The sequence below is a fragment of the Diorhabda sublineata genome, chromosome 5, assembly GCF_026230105.1.
Source record: "Diorhabda sublineata isolate icDioSubl1.1 chromosome 5, icDioSubl1.1, whole genome shotgun sequence".
In the NCBI taxonomy this organism is placed as follows: domain Eukaryota; kingdom Metazoa; phylum Arthropoda; class Insecta; order Coleoptera; family Chrysomelidae; genus Diorhabda; species Diorhabda sublineata.
In genome coordinates this window covers 28447857-28464604 of record NC_079478.1, presented here as the reverse complement: position 1 = coordinate 28464604, position 16748 = coordinate 28447857, and the positions used below count along the sequence as shown (strand labels likewise).

The window sequence follows — 16748 nt, the reverse complement described above, 5'->3', positions numbered from 1 at the left end:
AATTGGTTCTATAATTTCTAGATTATGTAATAATATACGAGGGTTACTACTTAAGTTATGAAATAGACAAATAAAAAAAATATTTATAATTTAATATGGCTTTATTGTTTGAACCAATTGTCCATTCCGATTGAGGTACCTCTTAAACATGTGATTTGAACTCATCAACCGCTTCTTTAGTTGTAGAAAAACGTTGACCTCGCAATTTATTTTTGATCTGCGATAATAAGAAAAAATCATTGGGTGCAAAACAAGGACTGTACGGTAGATAACCCATCGATTCGATGTTTCAACTATTCAAAAATGTTTTTGTTTGTTTCTTTTATTTGAGAATTGACAGTTCTATGTTGACAACATGACCAGTTATTCCAAGCATGGAACAGTCGCGTCATGTCCAGTTATTGCGAAACAACAGGCGACCATTTGCTTCGAAGTACTTTGTGCGTGAACTTTAGTAGGATTTGGCTCACGTTGAAAGTCCCATACAATCGGTTGTTGTTTAATTTCCGAGTTCATATGTATTGATTCATGGTTCGTCGCCTGTTACGATCTTATAGACATCTTTTGAAGCACCGCGACTGAATTTTTACATCATTTCTTTGCACCAATCGACACGAGCTGATTTTGAGCAAATATTTTTGACACCCAAATGTTCATGTAATATCTAATGTATGGGAATGGAACTAATGCCCTAGTATGCTTCAATCTCACGATATGTCACATGACGATCTTATATATCATTTTACGCACAGCATGGATATTTTCTGGCACAATAGCTGATTTTGGACGACCTTCCCAAAATTTATCCTGTAGCGAAGTGCGATCACGATTGAATTCTGCAAACGAGCGAAAAACGGTGGCTAGAGATGGTACTTCATCACCAAAGTCAAAGCGACTTAATCGACACACTACTGTTGACTTAATCCACGTCAAAAATCTCGATTTAATTCCATTTTTTGACCAATATGAATATTTAAGTAACTCTAAACAATTCAAATAGTACTCGTATGACAACACGTTCTGAGTACGTTCACCATTGAAAATGTGAAACTCCATGATGACAATGTAAGATTTGACATATTCACATCAGTGTTGCCATATCTCAAAACTTAAGTAGCAACCCTCGTACTACTATTATATATTTCTATTAGGAATTCAGATACTTTGGCTACTACTTAGGAAACAAATATTGAAAATTGAATATAAATATCAACAAAATGTCAAAATACCGCCCATGATACACTACGAACTACATTTTATATCGTTACTTACCAGGGTTGTCCAAAAGTTTCCTACCTAACAAATAAACCAGACATTCCGTTCCATAATCTTTTTTTATTTTTTAACAAGTATATATAATCCAGCGATGCTCTAACCTTTTCCACCCCTTTAAAATAATAGTCACAGTTTTTCTTCTCAAAATAATCGTTTACAATAAAAAATCTCCGGGGGCCAGATCTGGTGAATACGGTAGGTGGTTAGCCAATTAGTCAGAACTCATCAGAACACATTTTAGCAGCATTTGGAATTCGCATTAATGGTATTTAACCATAACCGAACGTTGGTCTTCCCAATCTTCTCATACGGCTTTGTTTAGAATTTCCTGGATTACGAAGAGCTCTAATCAGTCGATACTGGAAGAGTTATATGTTACCACCAGACTATCATCATTATGGACGAAGAAAATGCTTTGATATTTTTGACACTTACGTAGAATGGGTAAAATGGGAGATAGCAAAAATTAAGTACAGGCTGATCGACTATGAAATGGTCTGATCAAAATAAATAAGTTCCAGACCAACCCCTTCACGTATCATTATACCAGGATAAAGATTGAGAAATATACTCGTAGAAGGAAAGATTAGAATAGGGAATGGACATTCCAAAGAAGTCATGATCCTCATGACTGAGAAAACGAGCAGGAGAGTAGCCAGAGCCTTAGTATTAGTGAAAATAGTGTGTTCACTTATTATAAATATGAATTTTTCATTAGACTGTTCGTCATTTTGGTCTAGATCAGTTATCAAGTTACTGTTAGTTAATGGAATTTTTAACAATAACGTTATAGATATTATTAGAAAGGCTTTAAGATATTAACTAATTTATTACCTCATTTATTGGAACACTTACACTATTCAAATTTCAAAATAATTTATTACTAACTATTAAACACAATATATTTACCTCGATAATGCACGACCTTGTTATTAATTGAGTTTTATAGGTATGCAACTATTGTTATTTTGCTGTCAAAAAAATTTCTGTTTACGACGTTTGTTTCATGTTAGAAACCAATTTGATATTTCTAGATTTTTTTGTAATAATTTCAGTAATAACAGCATTGCTATAGTGTGAGTCATTTAGATCTATAACACACATACATACAAATAAAATCTGAATTTAAACAGATTTTGATAATATCAAATAATAAAATACCTACTCGCAAAAAACATGAATGTCGATTCTAATTTGTAGTCGAAAATAAAGAATATTTGTTGAAGATTTGTTTATATATATAAAAAAAATTTACATCGAGGTAAATATTTACTACATAAATTTACTACAAGCTACAGAGTGAAAGTCAGTATTCCCAAAAAATCAACGAACGAAATCTTGCAAACCACTAATATAACTTTTTGTAATTCTTAAACGATTTTTGGAGTGTTCATTTTATTAAGCCATAGCTTTGAAACAATCGTTGAACAAACCCGTGGATAATCTACTGTACTCCGTCAATAAATTGGAAACTTAGATGTCGAGATTTAACAAGGGAGGAAACGAACATTGTGCGTGAATGAAAGAAACTCATATATTTTACGATTCGCTAAATAAATCGAACTCTTAGACTATATTACCATTTCTCTCTACTCTCACCAGCAAAAGGAAACTAGCAAAACATGTAGGATAAGCTTTCGTGAAAATTGTCTTTAGTTCTTGTAGAAGAATCGGAAACTATCTTCGAACCATACAGTCATTGAAAACTTTTAATGCAATATGGAATCGTGCATAGATTTGTAACATCCTTGTAGTCCTTTTAGATGTTTATTCAATGTCTCAACCAAAGTTAGTTCATGGTACTGTATAGTTGTAGTAACCGTTTTTAGCTTAGATATAACAAATTTAAACTATTTCCAAAAATTTCGGGAAAAACAAAACATGAAAAATTTCCATTGTGAATATTTGAATTTGTACAATGTTTATGAAAATAAACGTTTTTTTCTTTGGATCTGGTTTCTATTTCATATAACATACAATAATTGATAACAATTTGAAAAAAATATTTGATAAACTACCCAAGGACAATGATAATCGTTCGAAAAAATTTATGACAGATTCATAAAGTTTGTTGTTGTTGCCTATAAGCATAAAGCATAAAAAATACAGAGCAAAAACAATTTATATAAATGTGTAATTAACAATAAAACAATTAGAAAAGTGTAGATCCAGACGTGTTAATTTCTATAACTGATGAAGATGTATTTCCAATATACATGCTGTTAATAATTTGATTACGATGTTCCTCGTCAATATTCAAGAAGGGTTCCATTGAGTTGGCATTGTTGTGATCCGCAATTTTTATAAGCTGTTGCTTATATAACCACTATTAGCCAATCGACTAACCGCGGTCTATCTTTTGGAGGGACTAGTTATTTTTTATTCCTTGGTATTCAAGCTAATCGCTTCGGCAGAATATTTTTCCCAATTTTGAATCGTATTTCTTCTAATGGGCATATTATCCTACCAGTGATAATTTTCGGATTTCCACTGACGATTTATTCTTAGGAATAATCTGTTGATTTTAATATTTGGGCTTCTTTTTGACTTAAATTTTTTAAATACTCTCTCTCGTTTGTTATTGTCGATGTTCTATATAAAACATTTGCTTTCAGTACAAATTTTTGAACCACCTTGCTAAGTCTTGCTGGATACAGGGTTATATTCAACTCGATTTATTGCAGAACCTTCCGTTACTTGATTCGTTGAAAAAGAAATCAGTCAAGCAAGCAGCAGCAGCTTTCCCAGCTCGCCAATCTAATTCTACCACGACTATGTGATAAAATTTCTATTGCAGCCTTTCATGGGTATTCACATTCCATAAATTTATTTTTGTTATTTCTACGGGACATGATGCTGTTAGACTATGCTTCCTTTTACAGGTATCTGATTGCAGTTTTTGCCGTATAGAATCAGTTTATCAGTTTACTTGTTAGGTTCCACATGGATTTGACCGTAGTTTCTTTAAACCATCTTGTCTTCTCATGTTGACAGCCCAATTCTTCCAGCGCACACTGGGGCAAAAAGGCAATAAATCAGGAACTCTACAATATATGCCAGTTAGTTGATTATTATTAATAGGATATGTTCTTACTATAAATAAAACACATTGTTATCATTTTGAGTTTTATTTTAATTCATAAAGACATTGTCGTAAGATATAAATATTTTCTTCTAGTTATTTATTTACGTGATTACATATCCATACAAAAAATATACAAATATTACATTCCATTAATGTTGTCAAAACCACAGTGTTACAGAAGTCCCGGTTTTAATAAATACTTGCTTGTTTAGTAAGGCACTTAATTTTGATCTTTTGGAATTTTCTTTCACTGGTTATTACGTGGCCATAAGTAAAAATGAATTAAAAATATCCTTGGTTGTTTGTTCACGACTACACACTAGAGCATCTTCATCTGACATAATTTGTTTCTCAAGCGACTCCTCAAATGCTTGTCTGTATCGACTCGCACGTTTCGGAGATGTGCTGCTAATATCATCTAACACTTTTGAAGCTTGCGTTTGTCCAGTAGCTCTTAAACTCATTTTAGTGGCATAATTTAATACATTTATTGATGTAGACTCTCTCAACTGTTTTGTGTTTCGTTCGCTCGGAACAAGATTCAAATGGAATTTCTGGGCGACCTTTTTCCCTTTTAGGAGTCTCTACATTTTCTCTTATTGTAAATGAAATTGATATATAAAGCCACTCAGCATTATTTTTGAGAAACCTTTTTTCTATCCTGAACGCTTTCATCCAACGCGATTTAAACTGTGGTTTGAAATATGATAAAGTTTTATTTAAGCGCTTTAAAAGCTCTTCACTTTCACGTTTCGTTCGCTTCATTATTTCATTTTTTAAATAATCAAATTGTTCATCAATTTCATTTTTATTTGAAATTCTGAGAATATTAAAAAGCTCTCTCCTTGATATAAAATAATGATAAAATTAAAACATTATTCTTATACTATCTCCTTTCATCAGTGCATATACAAAAAATTAGTGCTAGAAAACTAAAAAATGTTGAAAAGCTAAAATAATACCAATTATAAAAAAAATTATTTGAAAACATGAGCTATCTTGGAACTCAACTAAAAGCTTATATATATTTTGGAAAATGTTAAAATAATATTGTTTTATTTTGTTTTTTGTTTTGAATAATATTAACTGAATACATCAACTTTTCACCGGATATAATTTTATTAAAATGTTGTTACATACCTGAGTCGAAGGTTCCTTGTTGAAATTCAAACAGAAACTATGAAAATATAGCTTTAAATCCACACCAAAAAAAAAAAATTCAAAATTCAAATCTACGAAAGTACACGTACACTATCCGTAGAAAATTCACTTTAGTTCAGGGATGGGTAGTAAACGCTTGGGATTAATGATAACATTTACTTGTGTTATAATGAAGGGGGTATTAGTTTTTACAAAAATTATGAAAAGTAGGCTTTCTTTGCTAATTACTTTCTCGATTTATTGCCAGGTATAGGACCTTTCTGCCCCAGTGTGCGCCGTCCGATTTTCATCTAATTGATATTTTCTATAATTGCATAAGTTCATAAATGCTTTCCATAGAAATTGTATTTTAATTGTAAACGGTATTTTTTGGTATAGTTTCATTAATATTCTCTTCAATGTCAATATGGAAATCGAAATAAATCAATATATATATACATGGCAAAGTGATAAAGTGACAACAGCCCATGGGATCTGTTTTCAGTAGTTCTACTAATTCGTTGTCTTCTATGAGATGACTTCAAATTAATTGATTTCATTGGATTACTACTGAAGCAAAAAATTATCAGTAGAATCATACGGACAATTTGTAAAATAGGAAATAGTAGTTTGTAATTTAAATTCTTCGTGAAAAACATACTTAAAATTAAAAAGTCGATGTATTGTTAACTTTGAGACGTAGAATATGTATACAGTGAAACCTGGTTTAGTGGGACCTGGATAAGTGAGAAACCTCTATTATTGAGAGTTGCAATGAGGTCCCGGTTCTTTTTCATTAAATTACCTCTGTTAATAATGGGACTTTTTGAACCTTGTTAAATGAGATCTGAATTCTAAGACTGTTTTGATGTTAAAATCTATAATTAAGACTCTTTAGATCAATTACCTGTATAAGTGAGACAAATTAATCAGGTTTTAACACATTTTGACATGTTTGTTTACATATATTTCGCGTCGTCTTTCTCGTATGTTTTGTTTGTCAATACTATCTCAGGATTTGACCTAAGAACAAGGAAAGTCGCGCGATGATGATGACATAGTTGCTATGTATTCTTCTTTAGACACAGAAAAAGAAGAAGACTGTGAAGAGACTCCAATGAAAATTTCAAAGTGTGAGGCTATGGAAGCTTTAGAAACTTTACACAAGTATTTCGAAATATCAAATATTAATAATTCTAATATTTTTGATCAAATTTATTCTATCGAGAAACAGGTTTCAGCAACTAGCAATCAAGTACAAACAAATATAACCGATTACTTTAAGTCATAAACTTCGCCGTATTGTTTTTTTTTCGATGCAATACATTATGGATGTACATCATACCTACATTAAATTCATAACACCAAAAATTCGCATTTTTATCAACATTTCTACCTTTAAAAAAGGAATAACAGTACATTTCGACCTCTGTAAATGAGACAACTATAATTTTAAATCCGCTTTTTTGGAAAACTGGATTATTGGAAACCCTCAATAATTGATACATATGTCTTAGTCCCTTGAGATCCCAATTAACCATGCTTCACTGTATAATCATATTTAAACTAGGATTAACCTATTTCAATTAATTCTCGTCAACTTTCCCTACACGTCTGCTACTTAAATAAAAATGCTTAACGATATTATTCTAGTAGCTATTATTTCCTAACTAATAATCTCAGATTGATGTTGCGATTACGCAATATTCGTGATGGTGTGTCGGGCATTATTTATATTTTAATTCTAGTGCGGACAATTTACATTCTATCACTTTTGTTCCATAATGGAAACTTTTATTAATCTTTTTGATCTACAGAGCAGGACATAGCGTATTACTGGGTTGTGAAACCAACTACAATTAAGTCATAGAGATATAATAACGAATAAATACAAGGATGGTCCGAGAAGTACTTGGCCCAACAAAGAAAACACAGAAATTTTGGAAAAAATATATCAAATTTTCAATATAATCTCCTTTTAGCTCCTTCTTCTTTTAGTGCCGTCTTCTACCGAACATTTTTCGAAACTTAGACATAACATTCCCAAATTCAAATGAAATTGATTTGAAAAGACTGAACGATAATAATAAAGTTATAAGAAACATCAAACCAATTAGAGAATCTGAAGTTAAGAAGACCATAATTGATACACTTTTGGCAACAATAATTATTATCCCCTTTTTTACGTTATTACTTTATTAATACGAAGTAATAGAGATAGAAATTGTATTAGAAGAAAAAAGTTCAGAACCCGAAAATAATTCCATTATTTTTCATTTTTAAGAAGGGAGAAAAACGCAACAATTTCATGTGATAAGAATTAAATTCACCACTTATTTCATAATATATATTGCTTGTTTCCACATTATTCTTCAGCTTCATAATTAGTATTCCATCTAAATTTTTCGGTTCTGTATTTTTGTGAAAATAAATTTTTGTTTATGTTCTTAAAAACAGCTTTAATCATGAAAAAACCATAATTCGCTACATCCATACAACTGATATGTTTTCTACCCTCAAGATTAAAGCAATGACATGTTTCAACCTGTTATGACTCATCAATCTGCTATTGCAGCCACTTGAATGATATCATATTTGTAATGTATGTCGTTAAACATTAAGTTTCAAGTTTAAAAAAGTACCAAACACGCCCGTGTCATATCTTCGAAGAACATTTACATGTAGTATGGGTTATTTCGAAAGTAGAAATGAGACTTTAAGAACAAAAATGTACAAAAAGTAGACATGTTCGTTTAAAAAAGCGATTAGTGAACTGAAACATTTGTCAAAAGATGTATAAAAAGGACGACTTGAAAAAACTGATGACTATAACACGCCCTGTCATAAATCGTTTTTCATATGCAAGATAAAATGCTGCCGAAAGGAATAGTCCATAAATGCGAATTAATATCTATAAATTTATCACTATTACCTTGTTAACGTTTTGCTTTTGTTTTCATTAAAATAATTCACAGAATTTTTTTAAAAACCTCTTATATCCTATTATTATACTCCATTATTTGTTTTTTCTGTTATCGGTAGCAGGAATAAAAAATCTGATCAATGTCCAATTTTTGATTGCGTCGATACATAAACCATTGCTAATTCATTATTTATACATATATAAAGCGGTTCCTGTTAATATTTATGATTTTCCTTACGCAACTTCCTTCCATTTATTATCAATTCAAATATATCCTTTTTTAAAAATGAACATAAAGCAGCTCAGAGACAAATCGTGAATTTGTGTAATCCTCGACTCCTACTTCTTAGGAACTTTCTTAATTACAATTTTGTCACAAAACTATTTTACTAAATTTCAATATATTCTTTATATAACTCGACATTCGTAAATTATTGCTAAATGAAGTGGCACGTAAGGCAAGATGAGGAAATAATTTGAACCTGGACTTTCATCCGAACTTGAGAATCTCATTGAAAAAGTTAAAATATATATCAAGGTGTCATGATGGTTTGGGGCTCTAAAATAAATACTTCTGACAACACTATATTTCGCAAAGTTTCTTAATTTTTCTCCTAAGAAACTGTTTCTGTGTCTAGATAACAATTTAGTTCTGCTCTTAATAAACTCTCGTAATATCGATTGATAATAATTCTTCGAAGCTTCTCTTAGTGCAAGTTGTTGAGAAAATATTTTTTTGTATTGGTGTTAGATATCGGGCCTTACAATATTCTATTTATACAACTTTGTAACAAATCCAGGTTATGTAATGAGCTCTTTATTAACATCTGTCAAAGATAAATCATAAATAATTCAACAAAATCTATGTAGGAGCCCCCTGACTTTAACGGCGAGGCTTAGCTTGGGCCAATGCTGGTACACCCGGCTATGGCATACTAATAATGGCCTGGTTGAAGTCTGGGTAACTTAGCCCCGGCCATTTCATATTCATCCAAGCCTGATTGAACTCTGGGTAACGCGACCTCGGCCATGCTATAGTCTGCCGAGCTGGGCAGAACTCTCAATAACTATATAAAATTTTGTGCTAATATCTTATCATTGAAAGTAATAATTTTATGAATAAAATTCTTTTATGTATAAAAGATAATTAAAAATAGTATCATTTCTTTATATGTGTAATTATTTAACTAATATTTTTATGTACATTAATTAGTAAAGTGTATTAATAGAAATTTGTCATATATAATTTTATTAACAATATATTAAAAATCTATTTTTACAAGCAACCAGCCTGGCCCAGAGTTGCAGATCAATCTTGGGCTTATCTAGGCAACCAGGCCTGGTCTAGGCTTGCAAACCAAGCAACGGATATTGTTATCATCCCCGAGTCTCACCAAGTCTAGGCCAATAATCGCTTTCAAGCTAGAGCTAGCGTTGTACATACTTGGCCCAAGTCTGGGCCTATACTGGGCCCATCATAAAATCATATATGGGATATACACCGGGCTGTAAAAGACTATATTATAACTACCTATTAGATTTTAATAGCAAAGAATTTATTTTCATAAGCGATATAATATCAGAAAAATAATTTTATACCAAAAGGAACTTGAAATTAATAAAAATGTACTGTTATATAAAAAGGATATTTCTAATATCCAACATGATTCATACATTTTTTTTCTGGAATTTACGCTTTTTTCATTAGAAATTGATATTTTAATTTGGTTCTGTCGTTTTTTCTTCTCGGTTTCGCTCTATATTAGAACAGTCTGATTCTTGTACATATATCATCATCCTCTGACGTTGGTTCATGAAAACCAGATTATTGTCACTAATTCTCCGTTCCAAACGGTTTATTTTTACTTCGAGCTCTTTGATAACAGCACTTTGCGCGTTTCTATGTCGGATATTATTATCACATACCACACGAAAACAAATAAATCTAATATCTAGAGAAAATATAAATAAAAAAGTTATCTAATAATAAATTAACATACATTGGGGTCTTACAAATGCCAAAATCACTTTCTATATGATATTAAGAAGAATCACCTAGATTTACATGACTTTGCCCCCATGAATCAGAAACATTTGTAAATTTGTATTCTGTTTTAAAGGTGCTGATACCTGGTAAACCCCAGTATGTGTAGCGAAGATTATATCACAGTAACTAATGAATTGTTTGACTTCGTTTTTAATAGTTTTTTGTTTACAATTACACACCAAATGTACTGATTTTCAAATAGGTAATAGTAATATTTTAAGGTTCATAAGTTTAAGTGAAATCAATACTCTGTTTTCAAAACAATCGAAAAAATAATTTCATGTGCTCATAGAATTATACTTTAAGAACAAAAACATGTCAAAAATCTACAAAAATCTTTTGGGAAAAAATAAATTCAGCGAACAATAGACTACAAGGGCTTCACTTGATACGGATATCTACAAACAGATGTTACTGCCTTATAAACTAGCAATAGACCAAAGACCACAACTAACCCTTGACTCTGAGCGCTATTATGCTTCAGAATCAAATCGCTCCTCATCTGAGTCATTCGCTATCTTTGAATCCGCAGTCGGTTCACAAATACAACACTAGCAGGGTCATCACCAAACCAAACTGAAATATTGCTTGCCTCTTATCAACACACGGAAAAAATCCTAGAATTTGACCAAGTGGAAGTGATTTGTTTCAGAAGAGCCACCATGGATCTGGACCTGACTCAATAACAAAAATTGCTTCCTATCGTTGTACGGGGGTAGCATCTATGCAATCGAGGGTAGTTACTAAAGTGATACAACGCACTGCACAAGTTTGAACTTGTTTCTGCTACAGGTATTCCGTGCGTTGAGTATGTGATTAGATTGCGGGACAGTAAAATGAACGAAGATTTTTGCTTAAAACCGCCAGTAATTGTGGAAAATTTAAAAAAATGTATAGAGAGGAATGTTTATCGACTCTTCGTGTGCATACATGGACAACGCGGTTTAAAGAAGGTCGTAAGACGGAGGAAGATGACGAGGGGCTTAGTGTATCGAGCACAGTACACAGAACGAAAATATTGAGTGTGTGTTAAGACTTCATCATTTTAAATTAGTAGAGACACATTATATTGCTACCACACCCTCCTTAGAGCCTAGATTTGGCTCCGAAAGACCTGTGGCTATTCCATAAAATGAAAGAGTCAGGAAATCGGTTTAGTCCATTCACCAGCAAGCGATTTTAATGACGTTAAGAGGAGCGGTGGAGCAGTGTATGGTACTCCAGATTGTTAATGATGGTGGGACGACTATTTAAAAAATAACACTTTCTGTAAATACGTAGTTAGTTGCATTGTCACGCTTCGTATACAATAGATACATGATAAAATTTTCATTCTAATCCTTTTCATTTTGATAAAGCAAGTGTCGAATTCGATTATTTTCACTAAGAATATTACAAATTGAATTTTTTATCTTCATATCCAAGTTAAAATTAATACTATTGAAAGTCACGGTTATCGTACATGTAAATAGATTTTTTAGTCGTTTTCTAGATTTTTTCAAGCATTTTCGCACTTAAATGATCCAAAATTATCATTGAAATGTTGAAAATGTTACCTTTGAACAAAAGACGTTTATCTTGACCGAGTTTTCCATTATGGCGTCACAAAAAAAATAGCTTGGCACTACCGACTGCTACATTCTGGCCTGTCCTGAAGGCCGCGTTGCACATGCAGGCAAATTTCTCGCTTAACGTTCGTTCGTATGGGAAGGTTAGCGTTTTATTTCGGGAGTAGTCTCCTAGATTTGCGGTGTACCCGCTATATGAGACTCAGCTGTTTCGACATGTCGCATAACCGCGATAGCTGGCATCCAGATTTCTACTTGAGTGCGATTTCTTCCTGGTGATGCTACAATAACAGCTTTTTTTGATTTCTTTTTAAATTTTTACTTAGAGTGATAATTTTAATACAGTGTTGAAGTTTAACTAAAAAGTGTGCAAAAAGTGTTTTTTTTTAATTTGTTTTTCGTCTCTAGTGTGGTTGTGAGCTCTATTGGAACATGTTCAATTTTTTGCCGGTCTTAAATTTAGAAATTCGATGATTTAACAGTAGTTACTGTTGGAATGATTTTGGTGTCGCAGATTGGGTCATTTTTTCCATTTAAAAATAGTTTGGGGGACAGATATTAGACAAACATTGAGTAACTACATTTCCAAAAAAAAACGTATATGTAAGCACGTGTTATAGCAAACAAAATTATTATTTAAAAATATTCCATTATGTCATTAGTTATGTTATTCTAATCACGACCATGCATTACGTCAATTTTTTACTATTAATTACAATAATAATAGTGTTTTCGATTCGTTTAAATTTTTACTTTTTATCATTATAGATATGATCAGAAAAAGCATTATAATCATCTGTAATTTGTGCCTTTTCTCCAATTCCTTACTCTTTCCGTGTGAGACTACAGTTATAGTGTGTGCGTGTTCTGACGCACTGTCGTTCCGAAGAACACGTCAAAATTCGCTTGAATAGATAAAAAAATACAAAACAATTATTCTAGTTATACTACACGCGATTCGTTCGTTAGATTACACATCACCTCATCATAACTAGTTGAAAATTTGAACAGATTACGCAAAATTTTTCCAAATTCATACATAAACAAAATAATGCAACAGCTCAATTTTATAAAACATATTATGAAGTATGAACCTAGAGAACTAAAAAAAATTACATACATTACATACATTCGCCAAAATGTGATTTTATACATCCTTTTAATCAATAATTTATGATTAGGTTAGGTTAGGTTAGAAAATAGTTCATTTACGCGTTCATTTTGTTTGTTATAAGAAGAAAGTTTTCTAAAAATGTAATCAATATCTCTTACAACGCAGGTCATCTCTCCAACAATTTAGGTAGTCAGTACACGTACTGACTTACTATAAGCCTAAGAAATTAGCATTATCTTCATAAATTATTTAACCTGCATATTGTACTTAACTCTGATGTACTGTTTTTTCAAAGGAGATGTTTCTGATGAATTACATCACGCCATCTTTCAAATAATTTTTAGGGACATTTATTGCCAAAACTCTCATTTGTTAATAGAAATAGATAGCCAGTTTACGAAATAATAATTAGGGAATTTATTTGTTAAGTTTGAAATGGTTAATATTGTTGCATTTACAAATGTATCTCGATGTTGAAAGGAATTCGAACAGAACTTCATTAGCTAAAGTAATCCTTGATTTTGTTTATGAAATCCTTTGGACTAGACCCTTACCTGTATTTATCTCCATCTATTTGCATTACAAAGAAATCGTTCTGGTCGCACATTTATACAGAAATTATTCGCTATGTTTTGGCTTAAGTGGATGTCACACAAATTTTCCAGTGCGATTGCCAAGCTTTCGATAACCATTGGTGTCAGTAGTTTCGCTTGCACATGCCAACATTGTATCATTTTCTGCAACTCGACCTTTCAGGTGCTTCGATATGTTACATAACTAACATGCCTGAACGTTTATCTCTCTTTCGGTGCCAAACGGTCTTGACATATCGCTTTATATTTGGATAACTGAAACTACTTTTATCAAGGTTAATCTTTGCACAAACACTGTCTCACTTCTCTCAAAAATCTTAAGATATTACTTGGTGTATCAAATAAATTCAATGACCAGTCATTAATATCCTTAAATGTTTGGTAGATTCAAAGGAAGAAAATGTAGCTACTGATTATAAGTTTTGTCGTTCTAAACAAAAAAACACAATTATATGGTTTGAAACAAATTTTGTTATTCAGCTCCTGAATTTAACACTTATTCGAGTGATCTTCCAACCTGTGGATTCCATGACCTTACAATCTGGATGTATGTTGCAGCAGTTCGTAATTATACTCGTTTTTTGAGATGTGTGGCAAACTAAATTATCTTTTCCGGATTATAACTCGCCTTAGTATCTGTTTCTCTCCACTTTTATCCTCTTGTTTCGATTCTAAATATCACAGTAGCAAGAAAACAACATAAAATAAATGACGTTTATGGAGTTATCAAAAATAGAAAATGGCAAGAGACGGTACATCAAATGTGGAAAATCAAATGGATATGAATTATTTTGGTTACTAACACATCAACCCAATTCGAATTAGAAGTAGGGACTGCATTCTCAATTCAAAAATGTTTCAAAATTTCAGCTTTATATTAAAAAAGAGAATCAGGTTATTGCGGAAATTCTTACTGAAGTAAGATCCCATCCTAGAAACTTCATCAGCCAGGTATAAAGGCGACTAGAGGATTCCAACAATATGAATTCAAAATTGAGCATAGACCTAGAAAAATCATAGTCATGTTCATTTCCTTTATCGAATGCCATACCAACCATTATAACTGCCTAGAGCAGTACGAAGGGATCCTGGCACATATCGAAGTTACCTCAAACAACTGGACCTAGAAATTGGAGAACCAAAGAGAAAATGAGCCTGCCATAAAAAAATATATGTTCATGGAACTTAGTGGGCCCACGGGGCTCGAAGTGCCCACATATTCTCCTTGAAGAGGTATTTAGCGAATTATTAATCCTAGATAAAGGTTTCTCCATGAAGATGGTTGAAATTACCGAGGATACTGAAATAAGTAAGCGGCCCATCGTTCCAAGGAAGACAAGTTCATGATAGTTATTCTAGAAGTTATCGTTACAAATGGGTGTATTACAACAAAAGCAGATTGGTTTGTTTGAACAAATTCTTTGAAATTTGTTGAGACTGTAAATCTTTGTTGTGAAATGAGTTGTGCCCTGTGTTGTTCCCAATCGAGAAGGTGCTACTTCAGCCAATGTTCTGGAGAATGAAGAAATACGCATTTTGATTATCTTTTGAGACATATTCGGATGACGAGAGGAATTTTGAAGGCAGCTTGTAAGATCATTAAGACAAGGCTTCAGGTCAAACATGTGTAATCTTCTGGTAAATATATCAGACTGTCGTGTGAATACATGTTGGCAGTGAAGATACGACAAGAGAAGAATAGGTCGAAGATATCCAAAGGATCAATATTACAACTGCAACCTAATAGAGAGGAAGTTAATGAGACCGATTATCAAGATGGAGATAAAAAAACTCCATACATCATTGAAACAAAAATGAACAAAGTCAATTATCGTATTGTTAGAATTCCAAGGGAATTCGAAGGGGTTAGATTATTCTTCTTTAACGGATGTGATAACACAGATATCGAAGTTTAGATAGATTATTCTTCCTTTTCCGTAACTTGTCTTTTACGAAAATATTGTAGGTAATGAAATTAGCTATAAAAACGGAGCTTGAAAAGCGATTAGGGAAAGAAAATCAGTAATTTGTAAAACATCAATACCAAACTGGAACATTTTCAATTTCTATTTTTTCTCGCTCTTCAACATCCTAAAAATATTTCGTATTCGCATATATTTACCCATTTCACTGTAAACAATATCGATACTAGAACCAGTTTTTTTCATGATGGAATCGTTATCATGCCACTAATCAATTTAATTATTTTACAGAACTCGATATTGCGTAATATATTACCGGAAAAAGCTCGTCCACGAAATTACCATACATTAATAAGATAAACCGGTTGAATGCAAATCAGTATTAAATAATTGTATAAAGTACAATTTGCTTATATTTTTAATTTGGAAATGTATCTCATTGTTTTTCTCAGATCGGTTTTACTTAGAGAGATATTTTCGCAACCACTGTATAGGAGCATTAACAAAATTTTGCTTGTGCTAACCAACCGAATATTTGCATATAATTTGCCGATGTTTTATGCCAAAATCGCTAATTTGGACATTTGTCATTTGTATACAAATATTAACTGAAGGAAATTGGAACATATGGAAATCCAATGATCGAATGCTGAATATACATATAATAAAAATTATGGTATGAATACTAATTTCCGGAGATATTTCTTCAACATCATACGTATAGCCCATAAAAACATAGAAATTGTTTCACAAAATCAATCAACGGTGTTTTTATTTTCAAATATCATACCAACAGTTAACCGTTCATTTTGTGTAATCTGAAACAGTCTGTTAGCAACATTATTCAAATCAACGTCTTGATATTTTCCATATTATTTTAAACGATATATAAAATTACAGATATTATACAAAATATTTACTTCACTACTTTTTTTAAACATGCTTTTATTGAAATTTATTCCAATTTACAAAATTCATTTGGAGCTTCTAAAATAAATTTCATTATGCACTTAAGTCTTCTAATAAGCCCGTCGTGTCCGACTTTAAACTACCAAAGGCCGATGTCTTTTGGAAAGCTACT

At 31.9% G+C, this 16748-nt stretch overlaps 1 protein-coding gene across 1 annotated transcript in view; it reads left to right on the top strand.

The window, feature by feature from the left end:
• LOC130443870 (DNA-directed RNA polymerases I, II, and III subunit RPABC3) overlaps positions 1-16748 on the top strand; it is a 173314-nt gene that overhangs the window by 129573 nt on the left and 26993 nt on the right. The window lies entirely within an intron of this gene.